Consider the following 20,499-nt stretch of genomic DNA (forward strand, 5'->3'; position numbering starts at 1 on the left):
ACCTAGAGAAGGTGGCAGGAACCTCTAGGGCTTAGCAGTCCACATTTTAGATTTAGATGTAGAGATGTCTATAGGTGTAGTATTAATGGGAAGGAAGATCTTCCCCACCTATTCAATAGGCCTCAGGTGGACGTAGGTGAGATAGCCTGATTATATTTTTGTTTGCAAGTAGGCCTAAAGCCCCTACTTACTAGGTGCTAAGCCGATGTGGACATGAAGCCCTCAGGGCCCTAAGCGAAGTTGCCAAAACCAGAGCTAATGGTATGTGCACTGAGTTCTACTCAATCATGAATTCAGCCATTCTGAGACCTGAGCTGATCAGATGCTGGCTAGCACTGTTTAAAAAGACAGCCCAGAACTGGGAGCAGTGGAACTGGGAGCAGCAGAACTGAAAGCAGCAGGATTCAGAAGTAGACATCTGGAGGACATTGAGATAGCAGACTTCAGAGCGGAGAGTGAGGAATAAGAGAGTTGAGGAGATCAAAGAACTTGGAGTCAGCAGAACTACAGGAGACAGTGCTGAGTGGAGAGTTAGGATTAGTAAGTGATTGTTTACAGGAAGGCCCTGGGGGGCGGGGGTGGGGGTGGGGAGAATGCAAGATGGCTTGGCTCCTTGTTATAATTCTTTGTTATAATTTCCTTGTTGTTACATTGAGGTGGGCTTACTGCTTTTGAAATATAATTGCTACTATATGAAATTGGAATTACTGGTCCTGGGATTGGATTCTCTCATGTCTATATAAATCTTATACTTCCTCTGCTTTCTACTTAGAGAATTTCTTATACTTTGTGATTCCAAACCATACAGGCATGTTCATGGTCATCCTTGAGGTCATCAATCTTGCCTTACTAATATAAAAGGTCTCTTCTCATCAGTTCTAAGTATCTGCTTCTGGTTATAGTCAGCCCTGGAAATTATGTAGCTGTCTGGAGAGATGTGATGGAACTTCTCCTAGTGTATTCTAAGTACTCATATTATAGTCTATAACCCCCTGAAGACTGAAGTTCAAGTCCTGGCTATCCCAGGCTTTAAAAGCTGTTAAGGGAATTAAATGAAATTTTTTTAAAAACAAAATTGACCAATAATGAATAGATCAGTCAATATTTTATTATGGACCATTTTAATTAACAAAATGTAGGGCTTGGTTTTGAGAACAAAACAACAGAAATAAGAACATAGAAGAGTGAACAGAACAAAAACAGCATAAAACCCAGGTGTTATAATTTCAGGTTAAGTTGGCTTTAAGCCACAGGGTCAGGAAGAAAAAAAAAAGTATAGGCATATGAGGATGGGAGAGTGGGTTAATGGTTAGCTATAGCGCTTCCTAATGGCCACTTTCAATAACCAAAAATGCTGAGGTGATCTTGAATTACATTAAGAGAGGTGCAGCTTCTATTAACAGGAAAGCTAAAGTTCTGCCGTAGTTGGACTTTATCAGACTTCGTCAGAAATACTTTGTTGATTTCTGAACACAAAGACTTAAGAAAGACATTGACAAATTAGGGGAGAATATAGAACAGGTCAGTAAAGGTGGTGAAGAGCCCCAGGCAGGCCCATGTCATATGAGGATTGGTTGAGGGAAAGGGCATGTCTAGGTTGGAGAAGGGAAGAATAAGTAGAGACGAAATTGCCATCTCCCAGTCCTGAAACAGCTGTCATGTGGAGGAGCGAAAAAACTCATTGTTTCTGGTCCCAGACGGCAAAACTAGGAGCATAATATGGGAATTGTAAAAAGGCAAATTTAAGCTTGATGTAAGGAAAAAATGTTGCTATCAATTATACCTGTCAAAAAGTAGGGTAGTTTTTTTGTCTTAAGAAGTGATGTCTTCTACCTCCATGGAGATCTTGACAAGGAGTCAAAATACATTAGAGGAGTGATTTCCTTTACTTATAGGTGGACTGGATGCCTAACTATATCCAACTCTCACATTCTGTGATACTTTATATTAATATATTTATATAATACATTAAGATCTACAAAATCCTTTTTTCACAATCCTAACAGATTAAATATGAATTCTCTCCATTTTGCAGAAGCAAAAAGTTTTTGAAAAGCTAAATGGCTTGTCATGATGAATAAATGAATATAATTTATTAAATATTTACCATGTTCCTAGCACAAAAGATATAAGCAAACAAATGAATAAAATCTGTCTGTGCTCTCAAGGAGCTTATGATCAATTTAGGGAAGCAAATATATTAAAGAAAGATCAGACCTAAGAATGTGAATCATGCTGTGACAGGGCTGAATATCAGTGGGTCAGATGATAGTGTATGAAGGGTATAGAGGCAGTGTGACGGGTAAGGTCTGGAGAACCTTAGTATAGAGCATCATTGAATATATGAAGGTCTCATGCTCCTCCATTTTACCCACAGAAAGAGTACTTGACTCATATCTCATTCAGACAGTGTGAGCTATCAATTGGCCTGAATAGGGTCTAGATAGTTTAAAGCCCTAGAAAAGAATAAAGGCAAGGAATGAAGTATGTTGTGTCCCAGTGGTAGTAGGTTGTTTCACCTCCTGACCACCCTGGAAGGAATATGAGAAGTCCATTAGTCAAGTAGAGGATCACATGGCATGTGTCTAGGGTAGAATTTGAACCCAATCATTCTATTTCCAAATCAAGTGCTCTACTCCCTCCACCACACTGTCTCCTAGGCTTTTCTATGTGAAGTATTGGTTATTATTTTCAGACTTTATTTCATTGGCATAAGGCAGGTGTGGGAAATACGCAGCCTCAAGGCCACATGTGGCCCTCTAGATCCTCAAGTGCAACCCTTTGACTAAATCCAAACTTCATAGAATAAATTCCCTTAATAAAAATATTTGTTCTGTGAAACTTGGACTCCTTAAAAGGCCACACCCAAGGACCTAGAAGGTCACATGTGACCTCCAGGCAGTAGATTCCCCACCCAGGTATAAGGGAATCTAATGAGTAATTTCCCTTAAGGCACTGGAATCCAATATCTTGCAAATCATATGAAAGGCTGGCTAATAAAAGGCCACTCCTACTTAAACTCTCTCTACTAACTTTAGGCAAAAGCTCAAAGTTGGCTCAGTGACAATTTAGAGAAATCTCAGAGGAAATGTTAAGCAGAAGCACAAACATTTCTTTGTTTCATAATTCTTTTTCTTTCCAGCCACAAGACATGGAAGACCTGATGCAGAACAGAAATTATCTTAAAGTCTTTTTTTTTAATATAAATTTCATTCATTTTCAATTATGAACAATACTACACAGAACTAAAATTAAATGCATATATTAAAGAAGACATAAGACACTCAGAAGTGGCATATTTAATAAGCACCAGCTGAGGTTGTTGTATTCATTGTGAAAACAGGGTATTTTCTAGAATTTATAGTCACATGTAACCTTTAAATAAGTGGAAAGGAAAAAAAACAGTTATATGTAATATCCTTCTGATAAAAAACACAATAGAGAAAGAATTACTGATATAGTTAAAAACCAGACTAGCGTGTAGATCAAAAACATTCTAGTGTTCTTTGCCACCAAAAAAATTAAAAATTAGTGGATGGAGGAAATGTTTTAAAAGCTCTCTTTAAATTTCTCCATCTGGTTTTGGCAACTACAATGATTTAACAACATACATTAAATGGAAACACCTGTTAATGACTTGGACAATCAGCCATTTTTAATCTAATCTGAAGGAACAAAATGGCTAATTACATCTACAATTAGCCTATTATAGGCACAATTATTCCCAAGTACAATTGCATGCCAGCAAATAATTGTGGATACCAAGGGAACCTAGAAAGTGTCTTAGAAAAAAAAATAGCCCTTTTGGCTCCCCTGCTTCCAACAGATATTTTCGGCTCTGCACACTTTTAGCTCTTTTAGAAATTTTTATAATGTTAGTCTCTCCATTCTAGAAAATGAAATTTTAAGCGAAATGAGGATAAATAATTGTTCATTTTAATGATGTCAGTAATGCAAATTTTCTCAATCTTATAAATAAAGTATTGCTTGCATATTATAAGTAAAAGAAGAAAAGAACTGCAGTCAGAGAGTATGAGTATGCTTTATTTAAATCCATCTATGTAGAGTTGCTATCCCAGTGAGCCACATACAAATACCAGAGGAGACCAATTCTGTCATCTGCCCACATATTCTAAATGTACCACTCCAGAATGGGGAAATCTCAAAAGGATAAGGTGAAAGTTGGGTTCAGGCAGCCATTTTGCCACCTGCATAGCATTCTCTAATACTCTGTAGCACCACCAATGCTTTCTTTCATTTGAGGTTAGATATAATATCTGTATGTCAGCTTTTTTGTTTCCCAAGGAGCTTTTCCCTTTCTTTAGCCAGATGTTGTTTTAATGAAGTGTGACGAAAATTAAAATAATGATGATATTTCAAGTATTTTCTGCCAAGCTATTCCTACATGTATTAGAGACCCTCTATGATGTAGCTTCTACCCACTGTTCCAGTCTTGCCATAAAGCCAACTAAACTATGAAAGACTTGTCAGAATTTTTTTATTCTGTATTGAATTGTTCGTGGCTGATACAACCCTACTCATGATTAATATATAGATGCATTTTTTAGCATTTTTTTTTACATTTTACAATGGAAGGAACCATTCTTTCTTATTCAATGTGAACAAATGTGCATACATTTTCTAGAAAGTTGTATATCTATACTCATTACTCATTGACAAATAACCCATTTAGTGAATGTAAGACTTGCTAATACATGAAATACTAAACAAATATCCAGAGCAAATGTTAACTCATACATTCTGCTGATAGCATGATATAAAAACTGGAGAATGGTCCAGAATAGTTAAAAGTTAAATGAGAGGTAAACAGGGCTTGTCTGGGAATGTGAAGTCCTTACAACATGGTACGTTTGAAGTATGTCTAGACTGCCTTTGATTGGTTGACTGTATCTTTGAAACTGAAGAGATTGAGACACCAATTCCCATTTCACCCTCTCCTTACTGCAATCTCTTTCAGCTGCACATTAATCTATAGCATTCTCTTCATCTCTCTTGAATTAATCCAGTGAAAGCATAAAAATTTGCTTCTCCTACTTTCCCACTTTTACTACAATGCTGAAAAATGAGCCTATGAGGCATTTGTTTCTGTTCTGTTTGTTAGTCCTCTTCAGTTTTGTTGGAGATGATTTTCATGAGACTGGGAATTCTAGACAAGATGACCTTGGGGACAACCGTGGATGCCCTGAGAAGCCAACGTTCATGATACTCTCACTTGATATGAGTTTGGACTTTGAATTGAGACTGTGCTCTATAAGAAATGAAATCAGCTATGAACCTACTCTTCTCCTCCCAGGAGACTGTGATGGTACAAAGGGGGTGTGAGAATAGTGCCTCCCACATATTAGAGGAGTAAGTTTGTGTATTTGTGATTATACCTTTTCAAGTAAATAGTTCTGTGTAAAATACAATCTACTGTTGGTACTTAAATGGAATTGAGGTACAGGGGATCACCGCTTAAAGTGGAGGGAATACCACCAGTGGGGGGGTTAGAGACATTTGTAAAGTACCTAGACATCCTCATTCTTCCTGAGGGTATCAGAGAAGCTGGAGGAACAGTGAAAGGTAACATACTTGGCCCCTAGGAAGTAGGGGTCCAGGTAGTCTATGTTACATAAAAATTATGACTATAAACAAATTTAATGTTATCATGCTTTGTTGATTTAACATCGAGATTCATGAGTTATTCAGGAAGCTAGGTAAAATAGTGGATACAGCATGAGGCCTGGAGTCAGGAATACCTGAGTTGAAATCTGGCCTGAAATTTTTACAGGCTGTGTGACTTAGGCAAATCATTGAACCTCTATTTGCTTCAGTTTCCTCCTCTGTAAATTGGAGATGATAATAGCATCTACCTCCCAGGTTGTCGTCAGGATCAAATGAGTTGGTAATAGCGAAGCATAGTACCTTGCACATAGTAAGTGTTACATGCATGTAGAAGTTGTTATTGTTGTCATTATTATTGTTTAATGGACAACTGTTCAAAGAATAAGGTCCTAGAATCTGGGAAGATTCCCTGAAGAGCAGTTTCCTTTCTCAATATGGAGGCCCAACCTAACTATCTACTCAGTTTCCCTTCCCAGCTACTCTTTCCCCCATGTGGATTAGGTTAGATCATTCCCTGAAGGGCTTTATGCTGTCCCCACAATATGATTAGCTCTAAGACCAAGGCTTGAACTTGATTTTCTTCATAGCCTTCAGGACTTATAGAAGTGGTTTCATATTCCTGTAAAAGCATAAAGAAGTTCCACTCTCATGGATTCATGACCCTTTAGATTTTGTAGCTATCCTAGGCTCATGTGACCCTGCCCTGGTGAAGAGATGTGATTCCTTCAGCGGTGAGAAAAGTGAATCCAAGCTAATTGCTTTAGGATACTTGTTGAAGATCCTTTCTAATAAGCAAACCTCCTCTTGTTGCTAAGTGATCTATATGTGTCTTGATTTTATCATATTGTGGAAATTAAATTAAAGTGGTCAACCTTACTCAAGCCCTTCTATTATAATATAAGATTCAGTTGGAAGGCACTAGTAGCTAGGGGGACTAGCAAATTTCTCATGAAGAAAGTGGCACTTAAATTGGGGCTTATAAGAGACAAGATATTTTAATAATTGGAGGTGGTTAAACAGGTAGAAAAAGAGGTGGTTCTTTTTGTCAAGGCCAGTAGTTTTAAATGTCCACTTTATCCTACCTCCTCCTGTCCTCTGCAGAAAATTATGTCTTCAATTACCTCTCTCCTGTCTTTCGAATAATTGTCCTTCTCCTATCAATTTGTTCCTTCTGTACTCCCTTAAACATGCCTAAATCTCTCATCTTGGGTTTGGGGAATTTCATTAAATTCTACCATCCTTAAGCTATCATTCTATATCTCTCCTCTTTTTCTCACCCAACACACTGAAAACATTTTCTACAGTCATTACTTCTATTTCTTCACCTTTCTCTCATTCCTCAATCCATTGAAATGTGGTTTTTATATAATCACATAACTGAAACTGCTCTCTCCAAAGTTACCCATGATCTCTTAATTATTATATCTGATTCTATCTTCCCAATCTTAATCTTTCTTAAGCTATTTGCTATACTTAACACTATTGACTACCATCTCATCTTGGATAGTTTTTCTTTTGGTGTTTTCATGACATTACTCTCTCCTGATTATTTTTGTACCTATCTAGTTGCTCCTTATCAGTCTCCTTTCCTGGCTTCCTGTGAACATCATGCCTGCTCATTATGGATATTTACCAACGTTATGTACTGGACCCACTTTTCTTATGTCTCTATATTTTCTTTCCTGATAACTTCATCTGCCCTTATGGGTTAAACTATCACCACCATGCATAGGACCCCCAGATCTACATATATAGTCCCAGTGTTTCCTCTGAACTTCATTCCAACATCACTGATTGAGTATTAAATTTATCAAACACCATGTACCAGAGATATCTTAAATTAAACATGTCAAAATTTGAAAGCATACCCCATTAAAAAAATCAAATTAACCAATGGCTTATATCTCTTATCAGTTTTTTTTTTCATAAAACCAGCTTCTGGATTTATTTATTAGCTCAATAGGCTTTTTACTTTCAATTTTATTAATCTCACTTTTAATTTTCAGAATTCCCTATTGGGTGCTGTATCAGTAAGGCAAGATTCATGACCTCGACAATGACCATGAGTATGCCTGTATGTTTTGGAATTGAAAAGTATGAAAAATTCTCTAGGTAGAAGGCAGAGGAAGTATAGCATTAATTTAGACTCCAGAAGATCAAATCCCAAGAGCAATAACTCCAATACGATATAGCAGTAGTTATATTCCAAAACCAGTAAGCCCACCATAATGTAGCTACAAGGAAATCATAAGAAAGTATTATAGCAAGGAACCAAGTCATTCTGTAACCTTCCCCCCTGCTAGGGCCTTCCTGTAAACAATCACTCATCAATCCTGTCTGCTTGCCTGCATTCTCTCCTGCCTTAGTTCTCTAGCCTTCACAAAGGTGTGGGCCTGCCTCTAATCAAGCCTCTCTTTGTTAGCCCCATGGGAGGCCTATTGAATGATGGGGAAAGATCTTTCACATAGTGATTGGCCTCACAGGTGCTCAATGGGGGATTTTTAATTGGTTCTTTTTCTGTTTTTTTTTTTGATTAGATGCCAAATCCATCTGTCCTTCCCCACACCCCATTTTGTTGATGTAAGAATTTAGAGAAATTCAATTTTACCTAAGTACTGCTTTGGCTGCATCTAATAAATTTTGGTCATTGTCTCACTGTTGTCACTCACTTTAATGAAATTATTGATTGTTTTTAAGGTTGGTTCTTTGACCCATTTATTCTTTAAGATTAGCTTATTTATCTTTCCATTTATTTTCTAATCATCTTTCCATTGCTTTTTGTTGAATATAATTTTTATTGAATTATTATCTGAAAAGAATGCACTTAATATTTCTACCTTTCACATTGGATTGTGATATTTTATGGCCTATTACATCGTAAATTTTTGTGTAGGTTCTATATACCATTGAGAAAAAGGTATCTTCTATTCCATTCCCATTCAGTTTTCTCCAAAGGCTTGTCATGTCTAGCTTTTCTAAAAGTCTTTTTATCTCCTTTACTTCTTTCTTGTTTATTTTTTTTATTGCATTTATCAAGTTCTGAGAGGGTACAGTTGAAATTCCCCACTATTATAGTTTTGTTATCTCTTTCTTCCTGTAACTCACTTAACTTCTCCTTTAAGAATCTGGATGCTATACCACTTGGTGCATATGTGTTTAGCATTGATATTGCTTCATTATCTATGGTGCCTTTAAGTAAGATGTAGTTTCCTTCCTTATCTCTATTAATTAGATTTATTTTAACTTTTATTTTGAGATCAGGAGTCCTAACCCTATCTCTTATTACTTCAGCTGAACCGTAACAGATTCTGCTCCAGCCCTTTGTCTTTGCTCTGTGTGTACCTCTCTGCTTCAAGTGTGTTTCTTGTAAACAACATATTATAGAATTCTGGTGTTTGATACAGTCTGTAATCCACTTCTGTTTTATGGAAGAGTTTTTCCCATTCATATTCACAGTTATTTCCCTGTATTTCCCTCTAACCTAATCTTCATCCTGTTTGTCCTCTATCTCCTTTCACCCTTTCCCTCTTCACCAGTGTTTTGTTTCTGTCTACTACCTCCCCTTATCTGCCCTCCCTTCTGTCATTACTCACTGGACCTTCTTTATTAATTTCCTCCCCTCCTACTTTCTTTTCTTGTAAGACAGATTTTTATATTCAACTGATTGTGTATATTATTCCCTCTTTGAGTTAATACCAATGAGAGTAAGGTTCAAATGATACCTATTGCCCAACCTCCCATGTTCCCCTCCATTGTAATAGGTCTTTTGTGCCTCTTCAGGTAAGATAATTTACCCCATTCTACCTCTCCCTTCCTTCTGCACCCATTTTACTCTTCTTTCTCATCCCTTAATTTTTTATGTCATTCCTTAAAATTTATCTTATACCTACACTCTCTATGTATATTTCCTCCTTTATATTTCTTTTCTATTTTTACCGTTTATGCTTCTCTTGGGTCTTGATATTAGAGATCAAATTTTTGGTTTAGTTCCAGTCTTCTCCTTATGAAAGGTTGATATCCTTTTTTTTTCCTTGAATGACCTTTATTCCCTTAATGGATTATACTTAATTTCACTGAGTAAGTGCTTCTTGATTATAGTCCTAATTTTGCCTTCTGGAATATCATGTTTCACAGCCTCTGATCTTTTAATTTTGCAGCTGCCAAGTCTTATGTAATCCTTATTTTGAGTTGCCGATATTTGAATTGTTTCTTTCTGGCCACTTGCAGTATTTTTCCCCTCTTAACCTGATAGTTCTGAAATTTGGCTATAATGTTCCTTGGAGGTTTTATTTTAGGATCTCTTTCTGGAGGTGATTGGTGGGTACTTTCAATGCCTATTTTGGCCTTCAGTTCCAGGATATCAGGGCAGTTTTCACTGGTAATTTATTGAAAGATGCTGTCCAGGGCCTCCTTTGATTGTGGCTTTCAGGTATTCCAATGATCCTGATATTGTCTCTCCTGCATCTGTTTTCCAGGTTAGTTATTTTTCTCATTCGATATTTTGTATTTTCTTCCATTTTTTTCATTCCTTTTAATTTGTTTTGTTGATTCTTAATGTCTCATAGGTACGTTTGTTTCCACTTAACAATTTTAACTTTTAAGGAATTGTTTTTCTTGGTAAGTTTTTTTTTTTTTAACTTTCTTTCTCACTTGTTCAATTGTACTCTTTTAGGAGTTGTTTTCTTCAGTGGATTTTCATATCACCTTTTCCATTTGGTCATTTCTGCTTTTTAAACAGTTGTTTTCCTTTTCCAAGCTGTTGGATTTTTTCATGATTCTCTCGCTCACTTTCATTTTTTTTTTTATCAATTTTTCTTCTACCTCTCTTATGTGATTTTTTAAGCTCCTTTTTGAGCTCTTTCATGAGTTCTTTCTGTTCTTGAGACCACTTCCTATTTTTCTTTGGCCTTGGTCTTCCCTCTCACCCTAATAACTTTCTTCCTATGGTCAGATTCTTTTTTTATTTTTTTTCTTATATTTTTGGCCTTTTCTATTTCTCTTAAATTTGAACTCTGCTCCAGGGTGGAAAGAATTCTGTCAGAGGCTTCCAGCTGTGGCTGTCAACTTGGTGCTGCACTGATGTTCTCAGTCCCACAGAGCACCATGTCTTGTGCTGCACTGAGAGGGTGGGAGGTGAGGTGGTAGCTGGTGCTGCTAGAAGTCTTAGGTGTCTGGCAGCTTGCTGGTGCTAAGTCATGGTCTTAGTAGTGGTATCTGGTGGGTTGTTTCTGCATTTCCCAGGGTCTACACTGAAGCTCATGGTGGTCTGGGTGTTGGCTGCTGCCTGTTTGCCCAGGGCTACACTGAAACCCAAGAAGTATGGTTACTGCAGGTTGCCTGTTTGCCCAGGGCTACACTGAAGCACTTGGGGACCCAGCTGCCTGTTTACTTAGACATCCCTAGACTTGACATCTACCTGTTTGACTGGGGTTATACTGATGCACAGGTGGAGGTTATCTCTTTGCCCATGGCTATGCTGAAGTGCTTGGCAGTTTTCAGACCTGCAGTCTACCAGTTCCCCTTGCTATGCTGAGGTATCTGTTTGTAGGGGGGAGAAGGGTCCTGGTGTTGCCATTTGACTTCTCCACCACACTGGGGCTCAGGATCTACTGCTGGTTTGCTGAGGTGAGACTTGCTGCTGATTTGCTGTGATGCTTCCTGTTTTGGATTGTACCCAATTGAAACAGTCCTTTCCTGCTAATCTTCCAAGTTTCTTAGGCTCAAAGATGGTTTCATCCTATCTTTTTGCTTGTTCTGCTTTTCCAAGATTTGTTTTGGGCTGTTATTTTATGGTTGTTGGAGGTGAATATGGGAGAATCCTGGCAATTTACTTCTTACTCCACCATCTTTACTCCTGGAAGTCTCTACCTCCCATTATCATTGTTTTTAGCAACTCAGATTCATAATTATCTTGGACACCTCACTCTTGCTCAATATATTGAATCAGTTTTCAAATCTTGACATTTATAGCTTTATAATACCTATTGCATCCCTCCCCTTCTGTCTAGTCACACAGTTACCACAATATTTCAGGCTTTTATTATCTCTCACCTAGATTCTTGCAACTACTTCTTAATTGATCTCCCTTCTTCAAGATCCTCACCATTCCAATGCATTCTTCACAATACTGCCAGAATAATTTTCCTGAAATGCAAGGAAATGACTAAAATATACTCTAATGGTTCCCTATTGCCTCTAAAACAAAATGCATACTTTTTTGTTGAGTATTAAAAGCCCTATACAACCTGCCTTCAACATATATTTCAAGCCTGAATGGATATCACCTGCCTCCAATACTTTGCTACCAAGCCAAATTGGACATTTCTTATGATCCTCACTTACAATACCTCATTTCCCTCTCTCTCTATTTGACCTGTGTGTTGTTCTCATCTCAGCCACTTGAAGTTCTTTCTTTTCTTTAAAATATAGTTCAGATACCATTTTTTCTATAAAGACATTCTTTATTCCCTCCAAATACGTCTTTCATTTCATAGTACCTTTAACTACTTTGTAAATATATGCACATGTATGTATTTTATTGACATTATATTAATGTGGACTATATTTTTATATATCCTTGTTGCTTCCCCATTAGAATGTAAACACATTGGAAGTAGGAATCTTTTTATTTATTAAGCATCTACTATTCCTTGAACATAGTAGACATATTTAATAGATATTGCTTGTTTGATGATCACTGACTCCAGGATCCTTAAGATAAGCCTTTTGTAATTTCTAGTGCTAGTGGTCATGTCTTGAATTTTCATCACAAACTCCTCAGTTTACCTAACAAAATCATGTGTTTGTTTCATGCTTCTTTATAATTTCATTGCTGGCTAATTTAATGCCCATGAATAGCCTTTTAATAAAAATATTAAATTCGCTTATTTCATAGGCTCCATAGAGAATGGTTCTGTAAATATAATGATACGTGCCTATTATCAACCTTTCCCATCATTCAATAAAAGACTTTTTTCTTGTTCTGATAGTATTGTCTTATTTATTTTTCATATGTTGTTGATGATGCTAAAATGCTATTGTCATGGAAAATCTATGATGTCCCAATATTGATTCAACTCTCTATTATTTGCAGGCAACTTGCCCAGAAATATCTATTCTTCAAGCAGGATTATTCATTATGGAAATATCTTAATGTTTCTCATCCATTTTATTTCCTTTCATTTTCATATGGAGAATACTCTATATTAGTCACTGCCACCTTCACAGGGAGCAAAGCAAGAAGGTGAAATATTTTTTCAAACTCTCTCTGACAAGCTTTTATGTTTGAGAATATTTAAAGAAATAGAAGTTTTATAATGGAAATATTTGTAACTCTCTTTTTATCACCGAAAACCCAAGGACTTATTTACCCCTTCCCACAAAGCTATACGAGGTCATCTTCCCGGAAAGCCTGGTAGTATGTTGTATATATTGTACAGTTTTCATTTTTGTGATACATGACTAAAGTTGCTGCAGCCAGAAAGGAATAAGTGTCAGGGAAGAAACTGACCTTTCTTACAGCTTTTGTGTAATTTAGATGCTCCGCTAGCTATCTGCTTGAGTGATAGTATTCTTGGTTATTAGGGAGAGTCTTTTTCCTCACTCTCTTTCAGAATTGACTTGGAAATGGCAAAAATTCTCTCCACTTTAAGTTTTCCTCTGCAGGTCCTAGTCAAATAAATAATGTTTCTCTCTTTCTTTTATTAGAACATGGTACTTGGGGGAAGGAAAAGAAAATACCTTCACCCATTCAGAGGACATATCAAGTTTCAGTTGCCCCCCTCACATATCCAAATTTACTTAGTGACCAACATCAGTGTTTTCTTAATTTTTGTTTTCCTCTTCAGTTTATCTTACTTTATTCTTAGAAGGAAAGCAATTCCTCAAAATATCGGTTTGTTTCTCTTCTTATATGAATCATTATCCCTCTAAATTTCAGCACTAGAATCCCTGCTGATTTTCCTAATTGTTCTCTCTCCATAGTCCAAATTTTTTCAACCATCCTTTGACAGGTAGCTTTCTATGTTTTCCATGTACTATTGAAATAATACTATTATAAAATTCAAAATGAGTCTGTTATCATTGACATAGTTCTAATTTATCTAATCATGGTTACATTTGTAATGTTATTTTTTATAGTAACACATGAAAAGACAATTTTGTCAATTTCTCCTCAACAAAATACTTGTCAAATGAATGACAAATACACTCATCTTTCAAACTTTTGTGTAGTCTATGGGACTTTGACTTCTTATATCCTTAATTGTGCATCCTAACATATATATTTCATTTTTATCCCTTGTGTCCACCATTGCATTGAAATTACAAGAGCATCAAAACATATTGATTTTATTTGGAAGACCTGCTTAAGTTCTTTACAGAACTTCTCTACAACCTCTTTCCTGCAATGTGAGGATCATAAATTGCAATTTTCTTCATCTTGGTCCTTTTGCAAATTTGTGCTGTGAACAATACAAGGTAATAAGTGCCCAGGAAATGATGTTTCTTCTTCCTCGTAGTGAATATAACCAAAGTTCATCACTTTGTAAGTTGATCATCATCAGTTAAAATCCTTTACAGCATGGTTCCAGATTCCTTTAATTTGATTCTAGATTAATTGACCATTTTTTCCCTCATGTACAACATTCCAACTTCTGACCTCACGTCTTTGATCAGTATTCCCTCGTGAATGAAATTCTCTCCTTCCTCACCTCTGTCTCTTGAAAATTTGAGTACCCTTCAGGGTTAAGTTCCAGTGCCATTTCCTTGATGAAGCCATCTTTTTGTTCTGATTTTCACTGCCATTTATGCCTGCCACTCAAGATCTATTTATTTATTTATTTTGTGCATATCTTGCATTTATTTGTTAACATATGTTATCCATCTTTTAGAGTATACTTTCTTGGGACACCTAGGTGGTGCAAGCAAATAGAGCACCAGCCCTGGAGTCAGGAGGACCTGAGTTCAAATATGGTCTCAGACACTTGACAGGTACTAGCTCTGTGACCTTGGGCAAGTCAATTAACCCCAATTGCCTGGCCTTCCTCCTCCAAAAAGAAAGGAAAAAAAAGAAAATATTAGAGTATACATTCTTTGAGGGCAGCAAATTAGCAGTGTATAGCACATTGTAAGCACTATTGCCCTGATTAATTGCTAATGATCTCATATTTATAATACAAGCAATACAAGTGTTCATAGATGTTTAAATAAATTCTGTTATTTTTAGTGCCCTCTCTTGCCCTCTGCCAATATATGTTTTCTGCTATTCTGTCATCACCAATATAGAAAGTGAAGAGAAACTTCATAGGACTAATAGTCATTTTGTAAGCTTCATTTCTCCATGGGTTGCCATGATAAAAGGAATTAACACATAGTGATGCTTCCCCCCATTCCCAATGGTGAATAACTAAATCTCTCTCTTTAAATAGAATAATTGAATCTCAGAGTTTCAAGATGAAATCACAACTGTTAGCTGTTTCAGACCACTCCTGAACAAGATCTAATTGGTCATTTCATAGCCAGTAACCTACTTTCCATTTGAAAGAATTAAGGAATAAAAGACTCATTACATGTCAAGGTAGGCTATTTTGCTTTTAGAATAAAAAAGATAATTTCCTTTAACATTAGCCAAAATTTGCTACTTTAAAACTTCAATTTAATTAAAGTTTTCTATAGTCATATAAAAATGTTCTCGATCACTTTTGATTAGAGAAACACAAATTAAAACAACTCTGAGGTACCACCTTACACCAATCAGATTGGTTAATAGGGCAAAAAAAGAAAATGATAAATGTTGGAAAATATGTGCAAATATTGGAACGCTAATGTTTTGTAGGTGGAGTTGTGAAATGATCCAACCATTCTGGAGAGCAATTTGGAACTATGTTTAAAAGTATATAAAAGTGTGCATACTCTTTGATCCAGCAATATCACTATTAGGTCTGCATCCCAAAAAAGATTATATAAAAGGGAAAAGGATCCACACATGCAAAAATATTTTAGCTGGTATATTTTTGTGGTGACAAAGAATTAGAAACTGAGGGGATGCCCATCAATTGGGGAATGGCTGAACAAGTTGTAGTATGTGAATGTAATAGAATACTATTATGGTATAAGAAACGATAAGCAGGCAGATTTTAGAAATACCTGGAAAAACTTACATGAACTGATGCTGAGTGAAGTGAGCAGAACCAGAATATTTTAGACTGTAACAGCAACACTTTGTGATGTTCAACTATAATAGACATCTCTTCTTAGCAACACAACAATCTAAGACAGTACCAAAAGAAAAATGCTATCCATATCCAGAAAAAAAAAAAAAAAAAACTATGGCGTCTGAATGCAGGTCGAAGCATATTATTTTCACTTGTTCTGTTATTTGTTTCTTCTTTCTCTTGCTTTCCCCCTTTTGTTCTGATTCTTTTTTCACAACATGAGTAATGTGGGAATATATTTAATATGACTGTACATGTATAACCTAAAAAAAACCCAAAACTTCAACTTGCTTTAGTTTTTTCCTCTGAGGTCAAGGAGATCACCTTGAATACCTTATCTACAAGATGACCCTTCACATGCTACCATACTCTCAACTACAATTTTTTTTGAGACTTCAATTTTTGGGGGCCAAATACTCCTAATTTCTTCAACTAATTTTTGTACAGCGTGGTTGGTATTGTCTTACAGTACTAGTCACCTTTCAACAGGCTTGAGATTGTTGAGTCAGATATGTTGTGACTAGGGCGACCTATTCCACAACTCTACCTTGCTATCAATGAAATCAAAGACCACATTATTGCTTTCAGTTTCCAAGTCACACTACTTAGTCATTCCAGTGACTCTACTCAGTCATTCCATATTGCACCATACTGAGTGTTTACTCTGAAAATCTTTTTTCCTGACTAGTTTGTAGATAGAAGGATATGGCCATAGTGGTAAAAAAAAAATTGGGAAAGTAACTACCCATAAAAAATCAATGTAACTCTTTGCTTAAATTTGAAAGAAAATTGATGATATTTTTTTCATTCTCTATTGTATCTTTATAGTAAAGCCCTTTGAAGCAAAGTTAAAGAAAATAAACTTACAGGTGTCACTTTAAATTGTACATATCTACATTTGATATTACAGTGTTTCAAAGTAGAAAAACAATGTACTCTTCCTAATTTCAATCTACAGCTACAGAAAGGATCATAGGTACCTCTTGGAAATATGGTCAGCAAATGCCATCAATGCTATAGGCCATACTGTAGCTATTGCTTCAGTATCTTCTAAAAATGAAGAATGTTCAACATCTTTTTTTTACATGAACTCTGCTTAAACTGTAATCTCCTGTGCAATGGAATGAATAATATGGAAACAGATAGAGGGTTTGAAATGTAGTCCATGAATTCAATTTGAGTAGTAACAGCCTTTGTGAATTTACTGCAAGTAATATTCATCTTAACTCATGTATCCATTTTTTAGGAATGCACTTTGTGGGTAGCATAAATAATATAAATGGCCAACCCTGTAACTTTGATATACAGACATTGGCACATCTCTGCTTCACTGAACCCAGTGGAGGAAGAATAGGATTCATAAAATAGTTCTTCAGCAATAGGATGTTCACTTTCCATCACAAGGCAGTGATGTTTTATACATATTTCCTGGAAAACAGGCAGAATCCAATCATAATAACCTAAGTGAAAATTCAGGGAAGGAAATCTACCCCTAACTGGTAGACTCACATGTCAGGAAAGTTAAGTAATAGATAACACATTAATCCATCATGATCATTATCTTAAATAGATGCAATAGATGAAATTGAGCCAAGAGCAGAATTGAATAAGAGGGGAGTAAGTGATATCACATTAAAGAAACTACAAAATATTTTTTTAATCTGAAATCATTCTCTTAAATAGAATGTGATCTATTTACCACCAATTTCCCAATGATGATACTGTGTCTGCACATCATGAAACATCCTGAAAGTCACAGGGAGGGTGTAAATAGCTTGTCATTCATTGTCAATAATCACTTCCCTTCGAGAAGTGCCATAAAAGAGGCCACATTGGTGGCATACTGAAATCGGGGATTAAGAGAGGAACAAATTTTGTCCTAATGTGTGAAAAATTATGTGAAGGTTCACAGGAACCTAAAAGAATTGTCTTTTAGATCCACTTGTTTTTCTAGAATATGTTCTTTACTGCTTTACTGATAGAAATATATATATATATATATATATATATATACATATATATATATATATTTACATTTCAAAATATACATTGTATTTCATAGACTCATTTATTTATTTCTATGTCATTGCTCATTTTGTCCACCACCCCTAGAATATATTTATTGTCTTCTTATTCAATGGATAACCTATTAAGTCTTTCACAACAAAATCAAGCTTAATTCTTTCTTATTTCCTCTGATAATGCCTGTTCAATTGATTTCTGTGCTTTTTGAACTTTTATTGAATGTATAGTAAGTACCACAATGTTTGATGTTAGTACATATTTTCCTCTAATTATTTCATGCATGTTAATTTCTTATCCCCCCAAAAGATTGTAAGTTCTTTGGGCTGATGAGTCATGTCCCATATTTTACTTTATCCCCCCTTAGTGCTTTTTGTGCTACTGAGTTGAGGGAAGGTTCTCAATAAAGAACAATGAACTGATTGGTAAATTTATTGTAAGGAAACAATACTTTAATATGGATATGCATGACATTCCCAGAACTTACAATACTTCAAATGAACCAATAAAGATAAATTCTGAATACTGAATTCAGAGAACGTGAAAGCAGATCCTCAGATACTGCATTATACTATTGTACTCAGGAACTTCCTGTATTTCTATTCTCTCTCCTATTATAAAGTTGTTTACTATCAACTCTAAAAATTCTTAAAATTATTTTTTTCAATAAACAAGCATTTATCATGTCTAAAAACAAAAGGGGAGAGAAGCAAAACCCTAGTGAAAATATGCATAGTCAAATCAAATTTGCACATTGACATTGTGCAAAAATGTGTCTCATTCTATATACTTATTTCACAATCTTTCTGTCAGGAGGTAACTAGGCACCATATTTATTCATCAGTCTTTTGAGATGATGGTTCATCATTATATTAAGCTGTGTTTTTAAGTACTTCAAAGTTTTCATTTCTACAATAATGTTGGTAAAATATAAATCATTCTGCTGATTCTGCTACTTTGCTTTCCAGCAATTCATATCAGTTTGCCCAGGTTCCTGTGAACTATCCCTTTTGTCATTTCTTACAAGTAGTACTATTTCATTAAATACACATATCATTATTAGTAAATTTATTCCTCAATTGGTATCTCTTTAATTTCTAATTCTTTGCCACTACAGATTTTTTTTTGCATTTCTCTATTAATGATTTTCAAGGTAAACTGGAATGCCTTAGTCAATAAAATTTCCACTTTTATCTAAGACTTTCATATTATCTTCTGTAGGAGACAAGTAAATACTATATTTTTTTTTCTGAAAGAATTTTTCTTGCAGCTGAATTTTATTAAGGTAGAAGAGTCTTCTGGAATAAAGTTCAAATCAGAAATACAATTTGATAAATGAGGTGAAATAATTGACAGGTGGTATTGATAGACAAGTAAGGATTTGTACTGAAGAAAATCACCAAAACATCTGCTTACCAATAAGGTTATATTTTCTTTATTGATTACTAAATCAAATTATCTGCCTGTAAATAATTTGCGTGACTATCAGTATCTAATTTGCAGAGTTTAATGATTTTTCCTTTTACAACTGCACAAACTTCTCAGAACAAATAGCCACTTAAACATTTCAAGAGATCCTAGGATTCTGAAAGATTAATAACATCCCCAGAGTCACAAAGCCAATATTTACAAGGAGTAGGACTTGCACCCAGATCTTTTTGACTTACTCCCTCTCCACTATAATATATTGCCTCTCATTAATGGTAAATAGATTAAATGAATGCCTTTCACTCATACAATTCCTGCTTTAGAATTGCTAGGGATTTTACTAGAATTTTTGGATTTCAAAAGTTGGTTAGGATAAAGGTCAACATTTAAAACCACAGTAGATTTCTCCACTTTCTCAGCATTCTTAATTTTTTCTATCTGTCTGAGAATAATTTAGGATTACTAAAACTATTTTGAAGTTTCTGAAATGTGATATCACTTACTCATCTCCAATTCTGATCTTGGCTAAATTTCATCTATTGCATCTATTTGAGGTAATGATAGTGATGTACTAAATGGGTTACCTATGAAATTGACAATATCAAATTTGGGCAATTTTCATATTCCACCCATTTCTTGTATTTAGTGTACATGGTTGACCTCTTTTAATACTGGGCTTAATTTTTTGTTAATGTCTTCAGCAAAAATCAGCTTTTTCAGAAACTATTGATTGAGAAGTTCTCAATTGTTTGGACTTTGAAGAGGAGACATAACAAGTCACTGGCAAACTAATTTGTTTTTCATTAATCCAAGCAAATTCTTGGGTTGTCAATATTCTTTCTTTTTTTTCCTATCAATAACTACTTATTGAATGTATGCTGTGTGTTTATCCCTATACTAGGAATAATAGTAATAATAACCTATTACTATATATGGCTTTAAAGTTTCCAGAATAATCCAGTGAGTTCTGTAGCACAAGTATTATTATCTGTGTTGTTTTAGATATTTTATTTTCCCCAATTATGTGTTAAAACAATCTTTAACATTTTTAAAAAGTTTTGAGTTCCAAAATTCTATCCTTCCCTTCCTCCGCCCTCTACTTGAGATAGTAAGTAATCCAATATAGGTGTGATTGTGGAAACATTTCCATATTTATCATTTTTTTCCTTTTTTTTTTTTTGGATCATTTATTTATTTATTTAAAATTTTT

This window comes from Trichosurus vulpecula, chromosome 4 (assembly GCF_011100635.1).
Source record: "Trichosurus vulpecula isolate mTriVul1 chromosome 4, mTriVul1.pri, whole genome shotgun sequence".
Taxonomy (NCBI): Eukaryota; Metazoa; Chordata; class Mammalia; order Diprotodontia; family Phalangeridae; genus Trichosurus; species Trichosurus vulpecula.